The sequence below is a fragment of the Schistocerca americana genome, chromosome 1 (assembly GCF_021461395.2).
Source record: "Schistocerca americana isolate TAMUIC-IGC-003095 chromosome 1, iqSchAmer2.1, whole genome shotgun sequence".
NCBI lineage: Eukaryota > Metazoa > Arthropoda > Insecta > Orthoptera > Acrididae > Schistocerca > Schistocerca americana.
The window spans coordinates 551,801,079-551,824,950 of NC_060119.1; the positions used below are offsets into that span (position 1 = coordinate 551,801,079).

The window sequence follows — 23,872 nt, forward strand, 5'->3', positions numbered from 1 at the left end:
TGTGAACCCGAACATCTTTGGGATGTTATTTCGCAAACTGTTGGCTATGTACCTCAATGCAGGCATGACGTCGGCGAACAAGATTCTGACGCACCCTGACAAATATCCGTGGTCTGTTTCGAATCACATCATAGGCAGCTACAACTCTGGTACCGGTAACTAATTTCGTCTCCGTATCCACTGGGGTCTCATTTACGAGTGACTTTAGATACTCCCATAGGCGATTCAGGTCAGGTGACCTCGCAGGCCATGGAATAGGACCTCCCCTTCCAACCCAGCGACCAGGAAATACTGCATTTCCTAGTAGTCAGGCTCGTCCTCCTAGTTTCCTTGCAGAGTATGAAGAATGTACATGTAAGCAAACAGCACAGTACGTGTAAACTTCTACGCATGTTAGTCGTAAATAAGCTGGAAAATAGTAAAGCTAGACAAAGCGGTAGACAAGTTTACTTCAATATCTCCTTAAGCTGGCTTCTCCGACCCACGTTCGGTACCTCAAATTGCTCAGTGGGGCATGCTCTATGTTCTGTTAAATTTTGAACGCTCTTACGGAAACACCCTGTATATCGTACATAAATACTAAAAATGCAATCTTGAGTCTACTACGTAACTTTTATCAAATGTTTAACAACTATATCCAGAAGACGGATATTTTTTCCGACACTATAATATACAGTTGACGTTTTGTGTGTATTTTTAAACATCGCATTAAAACTATTCCCAATGTAAACTTTTAAGTTGGAGATCAGTATTTTCCACTAGTTTCACTTGCACAACCTTCCAACCTAACCTTTTATCAACAATTGCACGGCATAAAATATGTTCGTTATTTACTCATAATATATTTCAAATTTATTTATCAACCCTTTCAAATCACGTAATGACTTCAATGACACACTGGTACAATTATCGGTCTGCACACTTACATTGTTAATTATGGCTCTTTTAACCTGTGAGTTTTTCAAAGTAAGTCTCGAATCTTCACGATTATCTCTTCTAGATGTGGATGTATACATAGAGCAGCCAGTAATCGAAGAGGGAGCTGCGTCTGGAAAATCACGAGGACGATTAAACTTTCCTACTGTTACTAATTACTAGCAATATACGAGTTATTCACACTGCAAAACTACTAATATTTGCGGTAACGAAAGCAACTGAGTGGAGGCAGGTTTCACACTTTGCATAATCGATCTCACTACGTTCTTTCACAAACTTCGAAACTAAACCTGCTTCTGACGAAGACGGTCTAAAGACGCTGTGCCAGATTCTCCAATTCTGTTGTCAATGGTATTTTGAATTATCGTTGTATAAAGTGATTGAAAATGGGTTCAGATACCTGTTAACAGAACAACGCGATTAGAATCGGTATTCTAAACATTCACTCATACTATACTGTGTGGCAGTTTACGTTGTGATTCTCAACATCACGCTATTAGTATTTTCACACTTGTTCTATCAATACAAAATTAAAACCAAAAAAGGACAAATGTAATACATACTTACTACTAACTTGCTGAGATGAAATTTTCTCTCTGGTCAAGGAAATCATTCGTATATTCTTTAACAAGTGAGGAAGAATGGTTGCAAATGTCAACAATACCATGTCGCCGAACTTTGGGTAACTGAAACGGTAACCTGAAGTCCTGAAAAGTAATCACTTTTAGAGGCGAGAACATTTTTCTCGGTCGCATTGAAACGATCACTTCTTACTTGCTACTTATGAGAGTGTAATAAACTACTGGCCATTAAAACTGCTACACCAAGAAAAAATGCAAATGATAAACGGGTATTCATTGGGCAAATATATTATACTAGAACTGACATATGATTACATTTTCACTCAATTTAGGTGCATAGATCCTGAGAAATCAGTACCCAGAACAACCACCTCTGGCCGTAATAACGGCCTTGATACGCCTGGGCATTGAGTCAAACAGAGCTTGGATGGCGTGTAGAGGTACAGCTGCCCATGCAGCTTCAACACGATACCACAGTTCATCAAGAGTAGTGACTGGCGTATTATGACGAGCCAGTTGCTCGGCCACCATTGACCAGACGTTTTCCATTGGTGAGAGATCTGGAGAATGTGCTGGCCAGTAAAGCAGTCGAACATTTTCTGTATCCAGAAAGGCCCGTACAGGACCTGCAACATGAGGTCGTGCATTATCCTGCTGAAATGTAGGGTTTCGCAGATATCGAATGAAGAGTAGAGCCACGGGTAGTAACACATCTGAAATGTAACGTCCACTGTTCAAAGTGCCGTCAAAGCGAAAAAGAGGAGACCGAGACGTGTAACCAATGGCACCCCATACCATCACGCCGGGTGATACGCCAGTATGGCGATAACGAATACACACTTCCAATGTGCGTTCACCGTGATGTCGCCAAATACGTATGCGACCATCATGATGCTGCAAACAGAACCTGGATTCATCCGAAAAAACGACGTTTTGCCATTCGTGCAACCAGGTTCGTCGTTGAGTACACCATCGCAGGCGCTCCTGTCTGTGATGCAGCGTCACGGGTAACCGCAGCAATGGTCTCCGAGCTGAAAGTCTGTGCTGCTGCAAACGTCGTCGAACTGTTCGTGCAGATGGTTGTTGTCTTGCAAACGTCCCCATCTGTTGACTCAGGGATCGAGACGTGGCTGCACGATCCGTTACAGCCATGCGGATAAGATGCCTGTCATCTCGACTGATAGTGATACGAGGCCGTTGGGATCCAGCACGGCGTTCCGTATTACCCTCGTGAACCCACCGATTCCATATTCTGCTAACAGTCGTTGGATTTCGACGAACGCGATCAGCAATGGCTCGATACGATAAACCGCAATCGCGATAGGCTACAACCCGACCTTTATCAAAGTCGGAAACGTGATGGTACGAATTTCTCCTCCTTACACGACGCGTCACAACAACGTTTCACCAGGCATCGCCGGTCAACTGCTGTTTGTGTATGAGAAATCGGTTGGAAACTTTCCTCATGTCAGCACGTTGTAGGTGTCGCCACCGGCGCCAACCTTGTGTGAATGCTCTGAAAAGCTAATCATTTGCATATCGCAGCATCTTCTTCCTGTCGGTTAACTTTCGCGTCTGTAGCACGTCATCTTCGTGGTGTAGCAATTTTAATAGCCAGTAGTGTATCTACGGTGAAAAATCGCAAAACTCGCGTAAGTCGCAGAATATAGAAGTAGCACTGAATGCATCCGAAGGGGTACAAGTTATGAATTCGTTAACTGTGATTCTTAATTGCAACAAATGGAAACTAAGAGTTACAATTGCACAAAAGTAGCTTCATGGAAATCACCGATATCGCAAAATCGCAGTGTAGCCCATTGCTAGCTGCGCTGTGGCCGCCGCCACCTGTTGGGCTAGGCGCCGGCGCGGCCGCGCCTGGGGAGCAGCCGTGACGTCACGGCGAGCAATCGCCGCCAATTGGCGCGGATGTGGCGGCGGGTCAGCGCTCACAGCCCACGCGGCGCCGAGCTGTCGCCCGCCGAAGGCAACCGAGGCTCATCTGTGCGTCAGCACCTCTCCTCAGTCGTGCGCCTCCACCTAATACAGCTGAACGACAAGAAGTTTTCTTAATAATTGCTCGACGCATGCTGAAACACTGCACAATGCACACAAACGGTATTGTCCCGTTCACGATTGGAGAGACTCCCCGCTCTACACTACAAGTTCACATCCACATCTACACCCACAGCTAAATCTACAAGCTTACTTTGCAATTTAACATAAGAGGGGATGTACGCGAAAGCGACGGAAATGGTGAAATTTTTTATTGGATCTTCATTTACTACGAGGGTCGTTCAATAAGTAATGCATCAAATTTTTTTCTCAGAACATATTTACTGCTAGGAGCCATAATTTAGTGACAATATACATCAACATGTCTTGTCCATCTCCTATTTTTCTACATAGTCTCCATCACATTCTATGGCCGAACGCCAACGTTGTGGAAGGGCATGTATTTCCTGCCGGTAAAAGCCCTTGTCCTGTAGGCGTAGCCATGTTTTCAGTGTAAGACATACTTTCGTCATCTTCAAAGTGTATTCTCTGTAAAGAATATTTAAGCAGCCCAAAGAGATGGAAGTCCGAGGGTGCGAGATCTGGAGTGTAGGGTGGATGAGGAAATGATGTCCAACACAATTTGGTGAATTGTTCCGGGATTTTCAGACTTGTGTGTGGGCGTGCATTTCGTGTAGGAGCAAGATTTCAGCTGGATTCTTGTCTGATCGAACAAGTCGGAAACGGTTCTTGAGTATATTCAGAGTCTTCATGTATGTCTATGAACTGATGGTTGACCCTTTTGGCATCACATCCATGAAATGACGCTATCACAATCCCAGAAGACTGTCACCATGACTTTTCCGGCAAAGGTGGTTGTCTGGAATTTCTTCTTTTGTGGTGAATGAGGATGATGCCACTCCATGGACTGCCTTTTTGTTACCGGCGCAAAGTGGTGCATCCAGCTTTCGTCCCCCGTAACGATCCATCACAGAAAGGCCTCTCCGTCAGTCTCAAAACGCTTCAACAATTCAGATGAAATGGACTTCCTTTGAATCTTGTGGTCCGCTGTGAGCATTCGTGGAACCCATAGTGAGCACCTCTTTGAATATCCGAGAGTTTGGATCATTTCAGACGCACTTCCAATGCTGACCGGCAACTATAGAGCCAACTGTCGAGTTGTGATGCGCCGGTCGGCACGAATAATGGCATCCGCACGATTCAGCATGTCTGGAGCAGTGGCTGTGACTGGACGTCCCGAGCGTGGCTGATAATGGAGCTCTGTTTCCGCATTTCCTGAGGCTGCAACTTTCTTTACCATCGTCCAGCTGTACTATCAACTTCAGCATCGCCATACACTGCAACAAACGTTTATGGATGTTCACCATAGTTTCTTTTTCTGCACACAAGAATTCAATATCAGCACGCTGCTTGTAACGTGAGTCGAATGCGGACGCCATTTTGACGCTGTACTACGGCTCTGCCACCTGCCATAACGGTTCGAAACTTCACCAGCGCACAGAACATCAAATGTAAAGAAACATTAATGACGTGTGTCTATGTATATAAATGGCTTTTTAAAAAAATCAGGGGTGTTATTTATTGAACGACCCTAGTACATGGTACTGAAATTTCAATACCTGATTTTGCGTTCCATTTCCATTCCCAAGTGTGATAAAAATAATAATTTACAAAACCCTGCCCAGGGCCATGCTCTTTTATTGTTCTGTATTACCTCATATTATTTATTCCTGTGGTGTTTTCTTGTAGTTTTATGCAGTCGCAATGTGGGGACTATTTCTGTGTTTAGCATATCCAGAACTTCTACAAAAGTGTGTGCATGGAAAAACTAAGAATCCCAATGAAAGTTACAACTCTCAGATAGCATAACCGTGCCCGAAGACAACATTTGTTTCCACAACTCCTGATGAAGTTGCAACGTATGGTGTTTGTTTAGTTTTTAACTGTGCTAATCTTAGCAGCCTACGGACTCTACAGAGTTTGGATTTGATCCAGGAGCTTTCACCAGCATGCAGTTAGTCAAAACTATACTGAAAGATTCTGTGGAAGGGATTTTCATTTACTATAATAGTAAGGGTCAACGGCCTTGCCGCAGTGGTAACACTGGTTCTCAACAGATCACCGAAGTTAAGCACTGTCGGGCTGGGCTAGCACTTAGATGGGTGACCATCCGGTCTGCCGAGCGCTGTTGGCAAGCGGGGTGCACTCAGCCCTTGCGAGGCAAACTGAGGAGCTACTTGATTGAGAAGTAGCGGCTCCGGTCTCGGAAACTGAGATACGGCCGGCAGAACGGTGTGCTGACCACATTCCCCTCCATATCCGCATCCAGTGACGCCTGTGGGCTGAGGATGACACGGCGGCCGGTCGGTACCGTTGGACTTTCATGGCCTGTTTGGGAGGAGGAGATAATAGTAAGGAATTTATGTAAGAGAAAAGCCCTAAGATTCGGTAAATTTTTTTTGCAGAAATTAGGAGGGCAGTAAAAATCTACCTGAAGAAGATATTAATATTCCGTTCCACAGATATTTGTTATAATGTTATACCAAAGTTTCTGAAAAGTACATTAATTTCGTTCTGAGAGATTTTTGAAAAAAGGAATATTTGTACTCACCTTGTTGAAGAAATTTCAACTCTTTGTTATTAAAAACATATATCTTCAATAAGCATAAAGACGTATGTGTGTATCCATATAACACTCCTTAACAACTGTTGCATGGGAGCTTAATTAAAAAAATATATACAATAAAAGTAATTTTAGTAGCTGTGTGTCCGGTTACGAAGTCTGTAACCGGTTGGCCCTGACTAGTATTAGTACGCAACCTGACTGCATAAAATAACAATAAAGAATGAAAGGAAATTTCCGTTAACACAATTGATCAATTAAGTCCCCTGCAACTATAAAAGCTACGAAACAACAAAGCACAAGTGTAACTGTTCTGTGTGTGGTAGTGTGGTTCAACGTACATGTATCTGGCACGGTTCTTCCTCAATACAAGAAATTTTAAACACCATTTACAATGAACTACTTGAAAAACCACAAATACTATAATTGCACATAAAAACCAGAATTACAAGTCTAATACATGAACACGAGCCAGATGCTTTTTTGACTGAACTTGTGACCAAGATGCATTATTATTTAGGAAATTTGAATTAAATTTTTTTTTGTTACCTTCATATATTGACGAAAAATACACTGTGATCATTGCAACATCTTCCATATATACATTACACCAACCGAACAGCATCACTCTCTCGCCCAACAGAACAATAACTGCACACGACATGCTCTCAACTAGTACTGCTCTCGACATCCCCTCAACAAGCACTTCCAACGGCAACCTCTGAACTACCACTGCCCTAAACATTCTCTGAACAACTACTGCGCCAGTGAAGGCGGCAGAATAATACTCTTTGTCGCAATCTCTGGCGCTGTGACTCAGTGTCGCCACCTTTCATATGCCCCTCCTCCACGGGCTAGAATTTGATCGTATTTTTGCCAGCATTGGTGGTGAAAATTCCACCAAATTCGTAAAAAAAATACAGACAAAAATAAAAGATGATGTTAATAAGTAAATATCACATAACTAAATAAATTTTGGCTTTGCACTGACCCTTCAATAACATAATGTATAAAATACAGCAAGGAATACAAATGCTTGCATACATGTGATTTTACATAATAGTTTACACAAATATTATTCAATCATTGGCACCAGCAATGACGAATAGGTGCAGGTAAGAGTCTCATAACATTTCATAAACAGTAAATACACAAAAAATCAGTTTATGCAAATATTCACGTAAAATCTTTTCAGTAGTTCAATAAACAAGTAGCACTCCTCAGAGTAGTTGACAGTTCCAACAGTAGCACCCAGCAATGGTCAACAGGTGCAGTCTCATAACATTTCATCAGCCGTACTTAAACAGTTCCAACAGTGGCACCCAGCAATGGCGAGCAGGCGCCAAGTTACATCATCTCAGTAGAAGCAGTTCCATCAGTGGCACCCAACAATGTTGAGCAGGTGCAAACAGCAACAAGTGACATCATTTCAGTAGAAGCAGTTCCATCAGTGGCACCCAACAATGTTGAGCAGGTGCAAACAGCAACAAGTGACATTATCTCAGTAGAAGCAGTTCCATCAGTTGCACCCAGTAATGTTGAGCAGGTGCAGACAGTAACAAGTGACATCATTTCAGTAGAAGCAGTTCCATCAGTGGCACCCAGTAATGCTGAACAGGTACAGACAGCAACAAGTAACATTATTTCAGTAGAAGCAGTTCCATCAGTGGCACCCAGTAATGTTGACAGGTGCAGACAGCAAAAAGTGACATCATTTCAGTAGAAGCAGTTCTAACAGTGGCACCCAGCAATGTTGAACAGGTGCAGGTAACAGTCCATAATATTCACTATCAATAATTAAACATTTCATCAGAGTTCATCAGCAGTAATTAAACATTTCCAAGTGGCACCCATCAATGTTGAACAAGTGCAGGTAACAGTCCATAATATTCACTATCACTAATTAAACAATTCATCAGAGTTCATTACCAGAAATTAAACATTTTCAAGTGGCACCCACCGATGTTAATATGTGTAAGCACGAACAACAGTTTGAATGCACACACAATTGCTTTTACAAAATTATTATCAATGCTCTTACACTAAACATACAAATTATAATAAACACACAAATAATATCAGATAATTGTCATATTAATTATTACAAATACACAAATATCAGTAAACCTATAATATTTATGGGTGTCAGTGCAAGCCACAACAAACAAGTAAAATAATATTTAGGAGGTAGGTCGGTAGCAATTATTTGGGATTAGGAAAGGAAAACACACAAAACACACTCACTCATCTTTCATCCACATATTAAGTACTACCGTGTAATTGAATTGTGTTAATTGTGTAAATGCAATTCTGTCAAAATTTGATGTTCAACATGTGTATAAAGTAGTAGTGGTAACAGTGTATAACAGTCAATAATAGTTTGTTACACCAATGTATGCCAAGCCAAATCAAAATTTACGGTTGCTGAACAACTGTCAGTGTGCCAAGATATGCAAAAACTTCCTCTCTCCAAAAAAAAGTATATACTGCTTATTGATTTAACAAAGTGTGTGTGTAGACAATCTTCCTTCCACTTGAGTGTTCTAGTCTTCCATCTTCATCCTCCTTGTTCCATATAAACCAACAAAACAAAACAAAAAATATGCTCCTCACTTACTTTACCTCTTATCCACCCAAACTCCAATAATCATCAGCATCACATAATCTTAATACATCAATAATACCTCTTACGTCGATACATATAAACCTTATCATCAATATCATTGACCTTACCTCTTGTCCACCAAAACTCCAATAATCATCAACTTCACACAATCTCAATACCTCAATAATACCTCTTCAATACGTCGATACATATAAACCTTATCACCAATATCATTTCACTTCCATAACAACTCTTTCCTCTAGTCAGTCTCCTCGAACAAGTACAGATAAAATCCTAGTGCAGACTTCAATTCATCATCCCATACAATCCGAAGACACAATGTCCACACACAACCTCTGTGTAATCCACCTGACCCAAATCTTCTACTCATTATGAATAATAAAATACATTTTGGTTACCTTGTCCATCATAAAATAAAAGAAATGCATACATGACCTCTAACAGCCTTTAGTTTGAATAACTTTCAGTAAGTAAGTACGAGTACGGAGTGTGAATGAATATATCGTAATATTTCACAGTGTGTACACCACTTCAAGAATCATGGCAAAACAGAAGCAAACATGGGGAGTATTTCTTGGGTCAAGTGTCACTTGCTATTTCAATTGCTCACGAAGAATGCAGTGTAATAACTGTCAATGGTCTAAACCTAGTGATGGTATTTTATGTCGTTAGCTTCCTTTCTATTAGCATAAATTTATACAGCTTCCATAAAACCTCCAGCTCATGTGACTTCAATGAAGTTTCTTGTACCAATGTCGTTCGTAGAATTATAGCAGTTCATTTTCTCATCTTAAAATATAAAGCACTGAGCGTAAGCAGAACATGCAATAGCGAGTAAATATACCAGTAGAGAACAGAATGTTAACAAATGGATGTAGCACAATCCCTACAACGAGGCTCTCCAAACGAACAATCTATAATTAATACCATAGTGTGACATAAACTCCATGATCGTACACAGTATATCAGCATTTCTATATACCAAATTAAAGAGTAGTTATGACAACAAAACAAAAATGTGTAAATATGCGATCCATACGCAAAGCAGCAAATATATATCTTACATAATAAACAGGTCATTAGCATCATATCAGCATAAGCAAATAAATGTTCATATGTAATCTTAATAAGTAAACATGAAGGCGCAAGCAGATAAATCACAAAGTATGACTTTCGTACGTAACCATATCAGCACGACTAATCAGGTGACAATTATAATTTAAATAAATAAGCACAGCAGGCACATAATAAAAAAATATGACATCAGTGAAAAAGCAGAGCAGCCAAGCGATGCATAATATACATAAGTAACAACCCTGTTCATTAATCAATCATTGTCAAAATCAGTCAACACAAAGTACAAATCACGTAATCGCGAGCAGGAAATTACGTCTAAAGTACGTACCTAAGTGGAAATATGTTACCTGAAAAATAAACTCAATTAATAGTTACCTTTTTAGTTTATTACTTTCTTCTTCGAAATTACATTCTTCCTGAAATTTTCTCGATAGCAAGTCCTCTTAACGTCGGACACACAGAAAATTTACCTGAAGTTCATAAATTTTTTTATACAACTGTATCCTGAAAAAAAACTGAACGTTAATAACATAATTTATCAAGTCACTATAGCTTTGTACTGAATTTAATCAGAGAAATTAGACTGTGTATTTGTTTACGGCTGTCAATGCATTCGCACTGAGCGCTCGATCAGCTGTAGGTATGCGTGACGTTGGAAGTAATTGTTTGCGGTCAACGACTGGCTTGTGCGGCGCGCAGACTTGACTGTTGCTTTGAGTATGTGCCGCCGCGGTATCCTTGTATTCTCTGCCTGTTTACGTATAACTGCTAGTTTCTCAAAAAGTATGTCATTCCACAAAAATTTTAACGTTCGATATATGATGTATTCTCTTAGAGCGCCGAGATTTAAGAGTTTCTACTTCGACAGTGTTATCATGAATAATTTTGCGAACTCTATATGGACCGTTATGAAGCAGAAAAATTTGCGACACAAGCCTTTTCCTTTGTGAGACAAACGATGAGACTTAATTAACACATTTTGACCAACTGACAAAGTTTTTAAACGACCAGGACGTTTAGCTGATTTCTCTCTTCTAGCAGTCGCAGATGCAATATTTGTAGAGCCAGGTTGACAACTTCAGAATGCCGCAGTTTCCGTGTAGGCGGAAAAGGAACGATTTCAGAAATGCGATTTGTCGGTGCTTTATTTTTTAATGTCAATATAGGCGGTAAAGATGTCGAATCATTAGGGAGTTCATTCAGAATGTTTTGAAAAATATGAAGATGCTGATCCCACGTTCTGTGATTCTGATGACAATAAAGACGACTCAATTTATTGATTTCCTTCATCCATCTCTCTGAAGCATTAGATTGAGGGTGAAAAAGTGAAATGAAAATTGGTTTAATCTTACGACGCCGTAGAGTACGAAGCCAAATTTTAGAGCGAAACTGTGATCCATTTTCTGACATAACTTTATCAACATGACCCACTTCTTTAAGAAAATGTTTGATGAAAGCATTAGATACTGAATGAGCTGTTGCTTCCGTAAAGGTGTAAAACACACATATTTTGATGTCAATTCCACTGCTACCAAAATGTACGCAAAACCATTAGTAGAACGAACCACTGGACCGAACAAATCGACTGCAGCCATCTCTTTTAATTTCGCTGGAATGATAGGAAACAACGGTGCTCTGTGAGAAATAATTGGCGGCTTAGCCTTTTGACATAATTTGCATTTAGCAAGAACAAATCGAATACGTTTTTCCGTATTACTGAAGTAGAAATTTTCTCGTAATTTATGAAAGCATTTCCTGGGACCAAAGTATGCATAACTGAAATGTGTATTCCAAATCAATTTATTAACCCACTCATCAGGAATACAAACTAACCAAACAGAGTTTTCAACCGATTTTCGTTTAAAAATAATATCATTGCGAACTAAATAATAGTGTCTAATCGCTACGCTTTCCTTTCTCCTCCACTTCTCCTTAATGTCCTTCCAGATTGGATCCTTGTTTTGCTCCTTAGCGATGTCCTGGAGCGAAGACGAAATAAAGTTTTCAAACGCAACACCTTGAATATACATCAAACAATAATTGTTTTCTTTGCAGTCCTCCTCAGCACTTTGTTTCAAACCCATAGGTGCACGTGATAAAGCATCGGCAACAATATTTGAAGAACCCTGTATGTAAACAATACTAAAATCAAATTCCTGTAGGTACAACGCCCATCGTGACAATCTGCCGTGAGTTAATTTTGTTGACATAAGAAATTCAAGAGCTCGATGATCGGTGTAAACCTTAGTATGTCTGCCATACAAATATATGCGAAATTTTGTGAAAGCCCATACAACAGCCAAAGCTTCAAGTTCCGTAATCGAATAATTCTTTTCTGATTTAGAGAGAACACGGCTTCCAAGTGCAATAGTTTTCTTTACTACAACGCCGTTTTCTTCTATCTCTTGAAATAAGTGTGCACCTAGGCCTTTGTATGATGAGTCCGTCGCCAAACAAAAATCTTTAGATAAACCCGGATGTGAAAGAAGTGGAGCTGCAACTAAAGCATTACGAAGTTGTTCAAATTCTAACTGAGCTTCCTCATACCAACACCAATTATAATTCTTTCCAGATAGTTCACATAAACGAGGTGTGGCCAAATTGTCCAATCTAACAAAGCGTGTAAGAAAATTGCAGACACCAAGGAAATTACGAACATCACGTTTTGTAGTAGGAACAGCATAATTACGAATAGCATATAGTTTCTCTGGATCTGGAAGAATACCTTCTGTAGAAATAATATGACCAAGAAATTTCACCTGAGAACGACCAAATTCAGATTTTTCCAAGTTCACTGTAATGCCAACTCTTGCAAAGATACGTAACAATGAATCCAAAATTTTGTTGTGCTCACTCCAAGAATGTTTAGCAATAAGAATATCGTCAACCTATGAAGTAATATTGTCACGAAGATGAACAGGTAAAATTTCGTTTAAACTACGAATGAATGCTGCTGAAGATACAGTAAGTCCAAACGGTAATCGAAATTGATAACAGTTACCAAAGGCTAAAAAGGCAGTGTATTTTCTACAATCAGGGTGGAGTTCTATTTGCCAAAAACCTGCGTGCATATCAATTGTGGATAAAACTTTAATTCCATGGAAATGTTGAAGAACTTCATCTAGATTTTGTGGACGGTCAGTTTCAGGAATGATGATATTATTTATCTGTCTGGAATCCAGAACCAAATGAACTGACCCATCCTTTTTAAGAACGACGTGTAATGGGCTGGTATAAGGACTGACTGCTGGCTCAATAATGCCTTGATCTAACCTGTATTGAAGTTCACTCTTAACCTTGTCTCTACAAGCCAAACGAATAGCGTACGTTTTTCCTCGAAATGGTGTGTGTTATTTTACTTTAAATAAATATTGTAAGCCTTGTATAGTTCCTGTATGATGACTAAATACTGTAGCATGTGAAGTCAAAATTTGGTGTAATTCTTCTCTTTGCAACGTCATCTGGCACTTCAGCTTTGTTAATCTTTTCAATTATTAATTCTTCACTATTAATTATATCATCTATCGCGTCTCTGTATCTATTGTCGTTGTCATGAATGAACACATTGTCGTCATAATGCTCGACGAAAACATCAGAAGTAAGAAACCTTAAACATTTTGTGTCTGATTCAGATTTCGTTAAACACTCGAAAAATTTCAAACATCTCGGCATTCCGGCAACAGTCAAGTTCACACTTCCTTCCTTAAAGTTTAAAATTGCCTTATGTGTGTTAAGAAACTTCATACCGAATATAATTTGTGTACTGAGTAATGGAACAATAATAAAATTAGCAGAAAATTCATATCCTTGGCAAATGAAATTTAAGTTGGTCTGTTGTTTGACTTCCACAAATTTTCCAGAAATAGCTCCTCGAATTGTAGTTTTAGAAACAGGTAACACAGGACAAGCAATAGTTCTTACACATATACGAAAAACTGATTCACTAATAACATTCAATAGGCTCCCAGAATCTAAAACCGTAGTGAACTTATTCTTACCCACACATACTTCAATAACAGGATGTAAAAATACGTCTACATTATTTTCCTTTTCGTCTAGCAAAATGTCTCTCATGTCTTCCAGGCGTACGTAGTGTAAAGTCGTAGTGTCATTACTTTCTGAAACGTCTCTATTGCTGCCAGAAGACGAAGCTACAAGTCATTGTCGATTGTTTGCGTCACGTCTTTGATTATTCGCGTCATTTCGCGGATCAATTTCTACGATTTGCACTTGTCTCTCTGAATTTCTGTCACGTGGAGGATGCCAATTAGGTCCCTCCTGTCTGTTACATGTAAATTCTTGGTTGTATCTTTTATTAAAATTTCTATTTTCCTGTCTATCTGCATGACTACTTGTTGTGTAATTTCGACTGTCACTTCTGAAATTATTGTTATATCTACTACCCTGGTTATTTCTGTAGTAAGAATTTCTATTATTGTATGAATAATTTCTGTCTTGATGATACCGATTACTGTTTCCGTATGACTGATCATTCCGGTAGGAATTTCCGTTATTATAATTGTCTGTGTAATTTCTGTTAGAACGTCTGTTATTGTCATTTGGCTGGTATCTATTGTCCTGTCTGTTTCGTCTGTCATTCTCAAAATTACCGCTATAACGTCCGTTCCGATCATTTTCCCTTTTCTCTGAAAATATATTTTGATTACCGTTACTGAAAAAATTACAAGAAGATCCGTCGTCGTTGTCATACTCAAGTTCTTGTAGCAAAGTCTTAAAAGTTTCAATGTCGTCTTTACATCTTCCGGCTAAAGCAATGTGTCTTATCGATTGTGGCAGCTTAGTTAAACAAATGCTATAAGGGTTGGAAAGGAATTGATTCTTTCGAATCATGTTTTAAAAGTATTCTGCCAGCGTGCGGAACTCAGACTGTTTAAAATTAAGCTGCATAATAAGACTATGTTTGACTCTGTCTTGCGTGTTTTCGGACCAATATGCCGATAGAAATTCATGATAAAAATCATTTAAATTATTACAATCTCTAATAAGTGCGTGCATCCGCGTCGCCGGTTCGTTTTCTAAATATCCACACATAAATTCCAGTTTGTGACTTAGTGGCCAATTTGGTGGAAGTGCGTACATAAATTGATCTAACCATGCACATGGATGTATGTCATTCTTAGAATTACGGAAGATCTTAAATTTCCGAACAGTCAAAAAGTGTTTATAGTCAAAGTTTTCGCCTCGTGGCGACAAAGACCTACCGCGTCTGTCCCAGTCCCAATGTCGATTATTGTCAAGTTCGCGCGCCTGGCGCTCTCTTGTTGCATCTCGTAAATGAAATAAATTATTTTCTTCAAAACCCGCTGCTATCTGTGATTCTAAATTTCTTCTACTGTCTTTTCCTACGATTTCGCTTTCAATTTGTTTAACTTGCTTTCGTAACGCCTCAAATTCCCTTTTAACGCGTTCATTAAATTTTCCTTGATTTTCAACATGTTTATTTATGTTCTGGTACTCTTCTGTTTCTGCAAATAGCAATGGAGCTGTATCATCTGAATCTCTGTCCCCATTTAAACCAAGACTTGTCAATTTATCTGAAATCTCCTCAACTCTTTCCGATAAGTCACCTACTTGTTCTTTCTGTTTATTTACGTATTCCGTAAGTGTCACGACTCAGGTTTCAATATTGACACATTTAGTAGATAACTGTTCATATTGTTGTGTTAGGTTATTTATTCTGTCATTTGGTACGGATTCCTCGATTCTTTCAAATTTTTCTTCCTTATCGTGTGCACATTGTAAATTTAACTCTGAAAATTTTTGTACTATCACGCGATCTCTTTCTTCCTGTTCTCTATCCTGTTCCTTTTGTCTAATTTCTATTGAAATTAATCTATTATAGTCAGAATTCAAAATCGGTTGTACTTCTTGTCTAATTTCTTTCTTTAATTCATCTTTCATGTTTTTGAAACATGTCTCTATTCGTGAGTCTAACCGAGTTTCCATTGTTCCCATATCAGTTTTAATTGTTCCTATTTGTGAGTCTAACCGTGATCCCAAATTAAATTTGCACTCATCAACTGCTCCATATTAACTGGTTCGAAATTCTTTTCACCCCTAGCATTTCCTGTAAAACTAACTTCCTTCGTCATAGCAGTAAAGCTATCTGTGTTCGATACTATTCCAGAATCTTCTGTCGTTAATATCGTATTCTGAAAATTTTTTGATTGTGAAAAATTTTGAACTAGTTCCGGACTATTTTCCCGGCTTATTAAATTGTTTTCTATTTCATTATTCATCATACTGATCTCCTGTGTTGGCGAGTTCGCCATGTTAACAATTTCGTCATTCTGACTATCCATCATTTTTGCCTTTTTCATCGATCGCGTAATCATTTACAAAACATACAAAACTCGTCACTATACGAAAATTACACACAATATAACACTTTATCACCAACAATACCATCCACACGAAATGCTTCCCGACAAACGCGATTAACGTGCAATTAAAATCTTCATAATTGTACAAAATTATGAAACCCGTATACGAGACATCAAAAATTAAATTCTGCAAAAATACCATTACAAGAATGACAAGACAACTACAAATGTTGACTTACCAAATCTACACATGCAATATAGACTACAATTACTAAACTACAAATTACTACAACAATACTACTGTCTGCTATTTTTACTGTCAAATGAATTCCAAGGGACGATCCGAAGTAGCGGTCGCCACGTGCATGAGGGCTTAGTTATTAAATGAAAATAATTTTAGTAGCTGTGTGTCCGGTTACGAAGTCTCGTAACCGGTTGGCCCCGACTAGTATTAGTACGCAACCTGACTGCATAAAATAACAATAAAGAATGAAAGGAAATTTCCGTTAACACAATTGATTAATTAAGTCCCCTGCAACTATAAAAGCTGCGAAACAACAAAGCACTAGTGTAACTGTTCTGTGTGTGGTAGTGTGGTTCAACGTACATGTATCTGGCACGGTTCTTCCTCAATACGACAAGAAATTTTAAAAACCATTTACAATGAACTACTTGAAAAACCACAAATACTATAATTGCACATAGAAACCAGAATTACAAGTCTAATACATGAACACGAGCCAGATGCTTTTTTGACTGAACTTGTGACCAAGATGCATTATTATTTAGGAAATTTGAATTAAATTTTTTTTTTGTTACCTTCATATATTGACGAAAAATACACTGTGATCATTGCAACATCTTCCATATATACATTACACCAACCGAATAGCATCTACTCTCTCGCCCAACAGAACAATAACTGCACACGACATGCTCTCAACTAGTATTGCTCTCGACATCCTCTCAACGAGCACTGCCCACGGCAACCTCTGTACTACCACTGCCCTAAACATTCTCTGAACAACTACTGCGCCAGTGAAGGCGGCAGAATAATACTCTTTGGCGCAATCTCTGGCGCTGTGACTCAGTGTAAGCCACCTTTCACTGTGCCTTGAAAACTTCTGACTTTCTAAGATTTTTTTAAAGTATTGCAACTTCACCTGCGTCTCCCCTCAATTGCACGGCAGACGGTTCATCTAACAGCTTTCGGACTATTTCCCTACCGTTCCACTCGTGGGAACTCTAACACATCTTTCGTAACAATGGTCATTTATTCCTATGTCAGTGGGAATCAACAAAATATTTTCGCATTCGCAGGAGAAAGTTGGTGCTTGAAATTTCCTGAAAAGATCACCACGTAATAAAAAAAAAAACGCTTTTATTTGGATGACTGGAACCTGATTTTAATGGATTAACTTTAGTACTCTTGTCCAGTTATACGACGAAACATGCGAACTGAAACTTTGTCGATTCAACTGAATACCTTGGAATCCAATTGCGAACGACTTAAATTGGAACGATCACACAGAAATTACTGCATGGAAGGCAAACCAGATACTTCATTTTATGGGGAGAACTCTTAGAAGATGTAACAAATCTACTGAAGAAACTGCCTACATTACGCTTGTTCGTTCTCTTGTAGAGAATTTCTGCGCGATATGGAATACTTATCAGATACGATTGACTGGGGACATCACTCTTTTTATTGTTCATGGTCGATTGCCACTTTTAGCATCATGCAGACGTCTTGTGGAAATAGTATTGTAATTGGTACTGATCATCTGGCGATTTTTGCTTGGTCGTAAACGACAGCGACATCTGCAAACAATGTGAAATGACTGCTTAGATTGTCTCTCCATATCGTTAGGAACAGCAGAGGGCCTATAACATCCCTGAGGAACGCTAGATATCACTTCTATTTCACTTGATGGCTTTCCATCAGTTGCTACGAACTATTACACCTTTCTGAGAGGAAATAACGAATCCAGTTGCACAACTGCGACGATATGTAGGCATGCAATTTGATCAAGAGCCGCTTGTGTGGAACGGCGTCAAAAGTGTGACCTTGCAACTTTCCAGTCATTAGGTACGGATCTTTCATCGAGCAAGCCGTTGTGAATGACTGCTAAAATGGAGCTGTTTCGTAAGTGCACTCCGGAAGGAACCTAACTGAATTACAATCTGGAAAGAAAGACCTTTATTAAGAGACTTAAGTTTCTTCGGTGCACTGAGGTTGTCAGCTTACAAGTTACTCGTGTTGGCAGCTATTATTGATTCGAATTCTGGAATATCTGCTGCATCTTCTTTGGTGGAGGAACTCCGGAAAACCTTATTTAGTAACTCTGTTTAGCTCACCGTCGTCGGTAACATTACCATTGCTGTCGCACAGTGAAGCTGAGCTGTTCTGAAACTGCACCTTTTATCTTACCTGCATTACACAACTGTCTATACATAGCGATTTAGTATGTGCAAAAACATATTGAGGAAGAGGTTTATTGAGAAAGAGGTTTCCATCAGAAAAAGCACAAGCAGTGATAGTCATCATAGTTGTGTAAGACTTCACACGCCATTATTTGGCCTACTTAAATAACATTTTACCCAGAAGCAAACTAAAAAACGTATGAAGCAATTATTGTTAAGCTACCAGAGGAACACTAATTAGCATGATTGCCTTTCTTATAACTTTTTTGTTACGAGGAGTTGAAAAACAGTACATATTTTTTAAATACAGATCTACATACACTCCTGGAAATTGAAATAAGAACACCGTGAATTCATTGTCCCAGGAAGGGGAAACTTTATTGACACATTCCTGGGGTCAGATACATCACATGATCACACTGACAGAACCACAGGCACATAGACACAGGCAACAGAGCATGCACAATGTCGGCACTAGTACAGTGTACATCCACCTTTCGCAGCAATGCAGGCTCCTATTCTCCCATGGAGACGATCTTAGAGATGCTGGATGTAGTCCTGTGGAACGGCTTGCCATGCCATTTCCACCTGGCGCCTCAGTTGGACCAGCGTTCGTGCTGGACGTGCAGACCGCGTGAGACGACGCTTCATCCACGCCCAAACACGCTCAATGGGGGACAGATCCGGAGATCTTGCTGGCCAGGGTAGTTGACTTACACCTTCTAGAGCACGTTGGGTGGCACGGGATACATGCGGACGTGCATTGTCCTGTTGGAACAGCAAGTTCCCTTGCCGGTCTAGGAATGGTAGAACGATGGGTTCGATGACGGTTTGGATGTACCGTGCACTATTCAGCGTCCCCTCGACGATCACCAGTGGTGTACGGCCAGTGTAGGAGATCGCTCCCCACACCATGATGCCGGGTGTTGGCCCTGTGTGCCTCGGTCGTATGCAGTCCTGATTGTGGCGCTCACCTGCACGGCGCCAAACACGCATACGATCATCATTGGCACGAAGGCAGAAGCGACTCTCATCGCTGAAGACGACACGTCTCCATTCGTCCCTCCATTCACGCCTGTCACGACAGCACTGGAGGCGGGCTGCACGATGTTGGGGCGTGAGCGGAAGACGGCCTAACGGTGTGCGGGACCGTAGCCCAGCTTCATGGAGACGGTTGCGAATGGTCCTCGCCGATACCCCAGGAGCAACAGTGTCCCTAATTTGCTGGGAAGTGGCGGTGCGGTCCCCTACGGCACTGCGTAGGATCCTACGGTCTTGGCGTGCATCCGTGCGTCGCTGCGGTCCGGTCCCAGGTCGACGGGCACGTGCACCTTCCGCCAACCACTGGCGACAACATCGATGTACTGTGGAGACCTCACGCCCCACGTGTTGAGCAATTCGGCGGTACGTCCACCCGGCCTCCCGCATGCCCACTATACGCCCTCGCTCAAAGTCCGTCAACTGCACATACGGTTCACGTCCACGCTGTCGTGGCATGCTACCAGTGTTAAAGACTGCGATGGAGCTCCGTATGTCACGGCAAACTGGCTGACACTGACGGCGGCGGTGCACAAATGCTGCGCAGCTAGCGCCATTCGACGGCCAACACCGCGGTTCCTGGTGTGTCCGCTGTGCCGTGCGTGTGATCATTGCTTGTACAGCCCTCTCGCAGTGTCCGGAGCAAGTATGGTGGGTCTGACACACCGGTGTCAATGTGTTCTTTTTTCCATTTCCAGGAGTGTATTTGCTTCGCTAGTCCAGTGCCTCTGACGTCCTGTTCAGAGATCCATCACACTGTACAGTTCACGTGACGTGACGTCAGTAGAAACATGACACACCTAAGGGACCCAGAGTAACATTACACGTCCACTTTCTCGAGTTGACAGTAGGAAAACGGAAACACACGAAAACTGGATTCCAGTCATATGTGTCCTGCTAACTTACAGTAGTTGGAAAAAAATGTTTAAACAGTGCAAGAAGTGCACGCTTGTACATAAATGCAGACGATAGCCAAGCCTGCATGTTGCGCTGTTGTATTTGAGCTGCAGCGGCGCTTACGAAACACCCTCGAAACGTTGCAAGTGTAAGTCGTGATCAGCAGTGTTCTGTCCAGTCTTCAGCGCATTATATCGGAGCTAAGCGGATTCGAACGTTGGCAGATTGTTGGTTCTTGTATGGCGCTTCCGTAAGCAAAGGAGCCGAAGTGTTTGATGTTTCTTGAAGATTTATATCGCTCAGAGGGAAAGCGGGGAAAAAAAATCATCCGCTGAGTCACAACGCGGTCGAAAGAGTGCGTTGAGCATTGTGACGAACAATAAGAGGACAACAGCTACAAAAATCACTGCAGAACTGAATGTCGCTCTCGCGAACCCTGCCAGCACCAAAATGACACGAAGGGACCTCCATAAGCCGGGAACAGGAGGGCTAACTGAAAGTCTAAAATTACTCGTCGGTGAAGCAAATGCCTCTAATAGGAAAACGTTGCTCCGGAGCCATAAAATTTGGGGTGTGCTGTAATGTAAGAAAGTAATTTGATCGGATGAGTCTTGCTAGGTGGCGCAATGGTTAGCACACTGGACTCGCTTCCGGCAGGACGACGGTTCAAACCCGCGTCCGGCCATCCCGATTTAGGTTTTCCGTGAGTTTCCTAAATCGCTTCAGGCAAATGCCGGGATGGTTCCTATGAAATGGCACGGCCGACTTCCTTCCCCATCGTTCCCTAATCCAATAGGACCGATGACCTCACTGTTTGGTTCCTTCCCCCAAATCAACCAGACAACCAATCTTGATTCACTCTATTTCCAAATTCTGGCTGACATTACGCCCCAAAAGCAAAACATGACGAGGGTTCGGTGATGACTGGGTATTTCGTGGACACTATCACTACTCTACAAGATCGCGTTACTGCCAAGGATTATACGACCAGTTTGGCTAAAAACTCCGTCCCATGGTAGAATGTTAGTTCCCGAATGGTGATGCTGAGTTCCAAGCGGTTAAGGCACCTGTTCACAGAGTTCGCATCGTCCAGAAATGGTTTCCTGGGCGCGAGGAATAATTGTTGAATCTCTCCTGGCCACAATAGCCACCACATCTCAATACTGTGGAGCCTTTGTGGCCTACTTACGAGGAAAGGGTGCCTAATCACTATACACCTTCATCATCATTAGCTGAACTTGCCACTGTTGTGCGGGAAAGAATGGGATTACATTCCTTTTACAACCATGTAGAACCTGTATTTGTACATTCCGAGACGACTGGAAGTAGTATTGAATGCCAACAGTTTCCCGACACCGGATTACAAACGGTGTTTTATTGTGTTTCTGGTGTTTCTTGTGGAATCCAGCAGAGAGCTGCTTTGGACAGTCTAATAACTATCTCATGTGTATAAGTCCCATTCGTTTTCATTTCCTTTTCATCGCAGTCATTATTAAATGTCTCACTCCTACTCCACCCCAGTCTGTTTCCTCACTCAACCAACTCCACCTTATTCCGTTATACAGGATGTTGGAAAAAGTGTGGTACGCACAGAAGGCAGTGTTAAAGTCGGAAAAAACTGCGTCAGATTACTTACGGAAAGAAACACCTGTTCATTTGTTAAAAGTTCATGGCACTATATACTTCGCTGAATCGTATATAAACGTCATTTCTATTGGATAAACGGAGACTTGTACAACTAGTGGTCCAACTGAGATCTGAAAGAGTCTACTTATGGTTGTACAACAGCACTGAAAATATCTTCGGGATAACATTGGTTAAATCTGAGATCTCAATTTTTTATTCTGTTGGAGAACAGACTGCACTATGTCAGCAAATTGTGTGTAAGATATTGAGGTGTACGGTATGGACATTTGATGTACCTACAGTCGACTACAAGACCCGCAAACAAGTTGTGAGCTTTCTGTTCACGTTATCGGTATGTCGTGCCTTTTCTTCTGCAGTTGGCTCTCTTTCAACTGTAGTACGGTTACTGCGGGTGATCAGGCATTGTTTGAGTCAAAAGTGTGGAGCGTGTCGAGTCCGGCGTCGGAATGCGTGGTACGATCGTGTTAACTACATTAAAGTGGTTACAAGGCATTTAGTTAACAGTGAAGTGACGAAATGATATAGCGACTGATTAACGCTGAATATACCTTATCTCGATGATTTCCTATGACTTGAAGAAATATCACTGGTAATAGACTCACGTGTATGAAAGAACATTGGTCTCAACAGTGTGCTATAAAAGTTAGAAATCATAGTGACTGATATTTGATTATAAATTCGAAAAGAGTTGTGAAGCGTGAACTGTTATCTTTCAGTATTTTCCCAGTCGTTAATAAACAGTGCATACTGCAAATGCAAAATGGCTCAAACTTGAAGAATATACTTATTCAAATTCCAAAGAAAACAGGTTCTGACAGGTGTGAATATTACTGAACTATAAGTTAGGTTGCAATATAATAACACGAATTCCTTTCAAAAGAATGGGAAAACTGGTAACAGCCAATCTCGGAGAAGATCATTTTGGATTCCGGAGAAATGTAGGAATGCGCTAGGCAATAGTGACTCGTACGACTTACCTTATAAGATAGGTTATGGAAAGGCAAACCTACGTTTATAGCATTTGTAGACTTAGGGAAAGATTTTGACAATGTTGACTGGTGTACTCGCTTTCAAATTATGAGCAGGTATAAAATACAAGGAGACTTGTACAGAAACCAGACGTCAGTTATAAGAGTCGAGTGGCATAAAAGGGAATCAGTGATTGAGAGGGGAGTAAGATAGGTTCGTGGCCTATTGCCGAATTTATTGAATTTGTACATGAAGCAAGCTGTGAAGGTAGGAATTGAAGTTGAGTGGGAAGAAATAAAAATTGTGAGGTTTGCCGATGACGTTTGAGTCTCTCAGAGACAGCAAAGGACTTGGAAGAGCAGTTGAACGGAAGGGAGGATATAAGATGGGCATCACCAAATGCAAAACAAGAATAATGGAATGAGTAGAATTAAATCAGGTGATGATGAGGAAACTAGATTAGGAAGTATCAGATGAGTTTTGTTCAAAATGGCTCTGAGCACTATGGGACTTGCTGAGTCTATGGTCATCAGTCCCCTAGAACTTAGAACTACTTAAACCTAACTAACCTAAGGACATCACACAACACCCAGTCATCACGAGGCAGAGAAAATCCCTGACACCGCCGGGAGTCGAACCCGGGAACCCGGGCGCGGGAAGCGAGAACGCTACCGCACGACCACGAGCTGCGGACTGA

General features: G+C 40.8%; 1 pseudogene; it reads left to right on the forward strand.

The window, feature by feature from the left end:
* Positions 1 to 5,606: 5,606 nt before the first annotated feature.
* LOC124559852 lies at positions 5,607 to 5,724 on the forward strand (annotated as a pseudogene).
* The last annotated feature ends 18,148 nt before the right edge of the window (positions 5,725 to 23,872 follow it).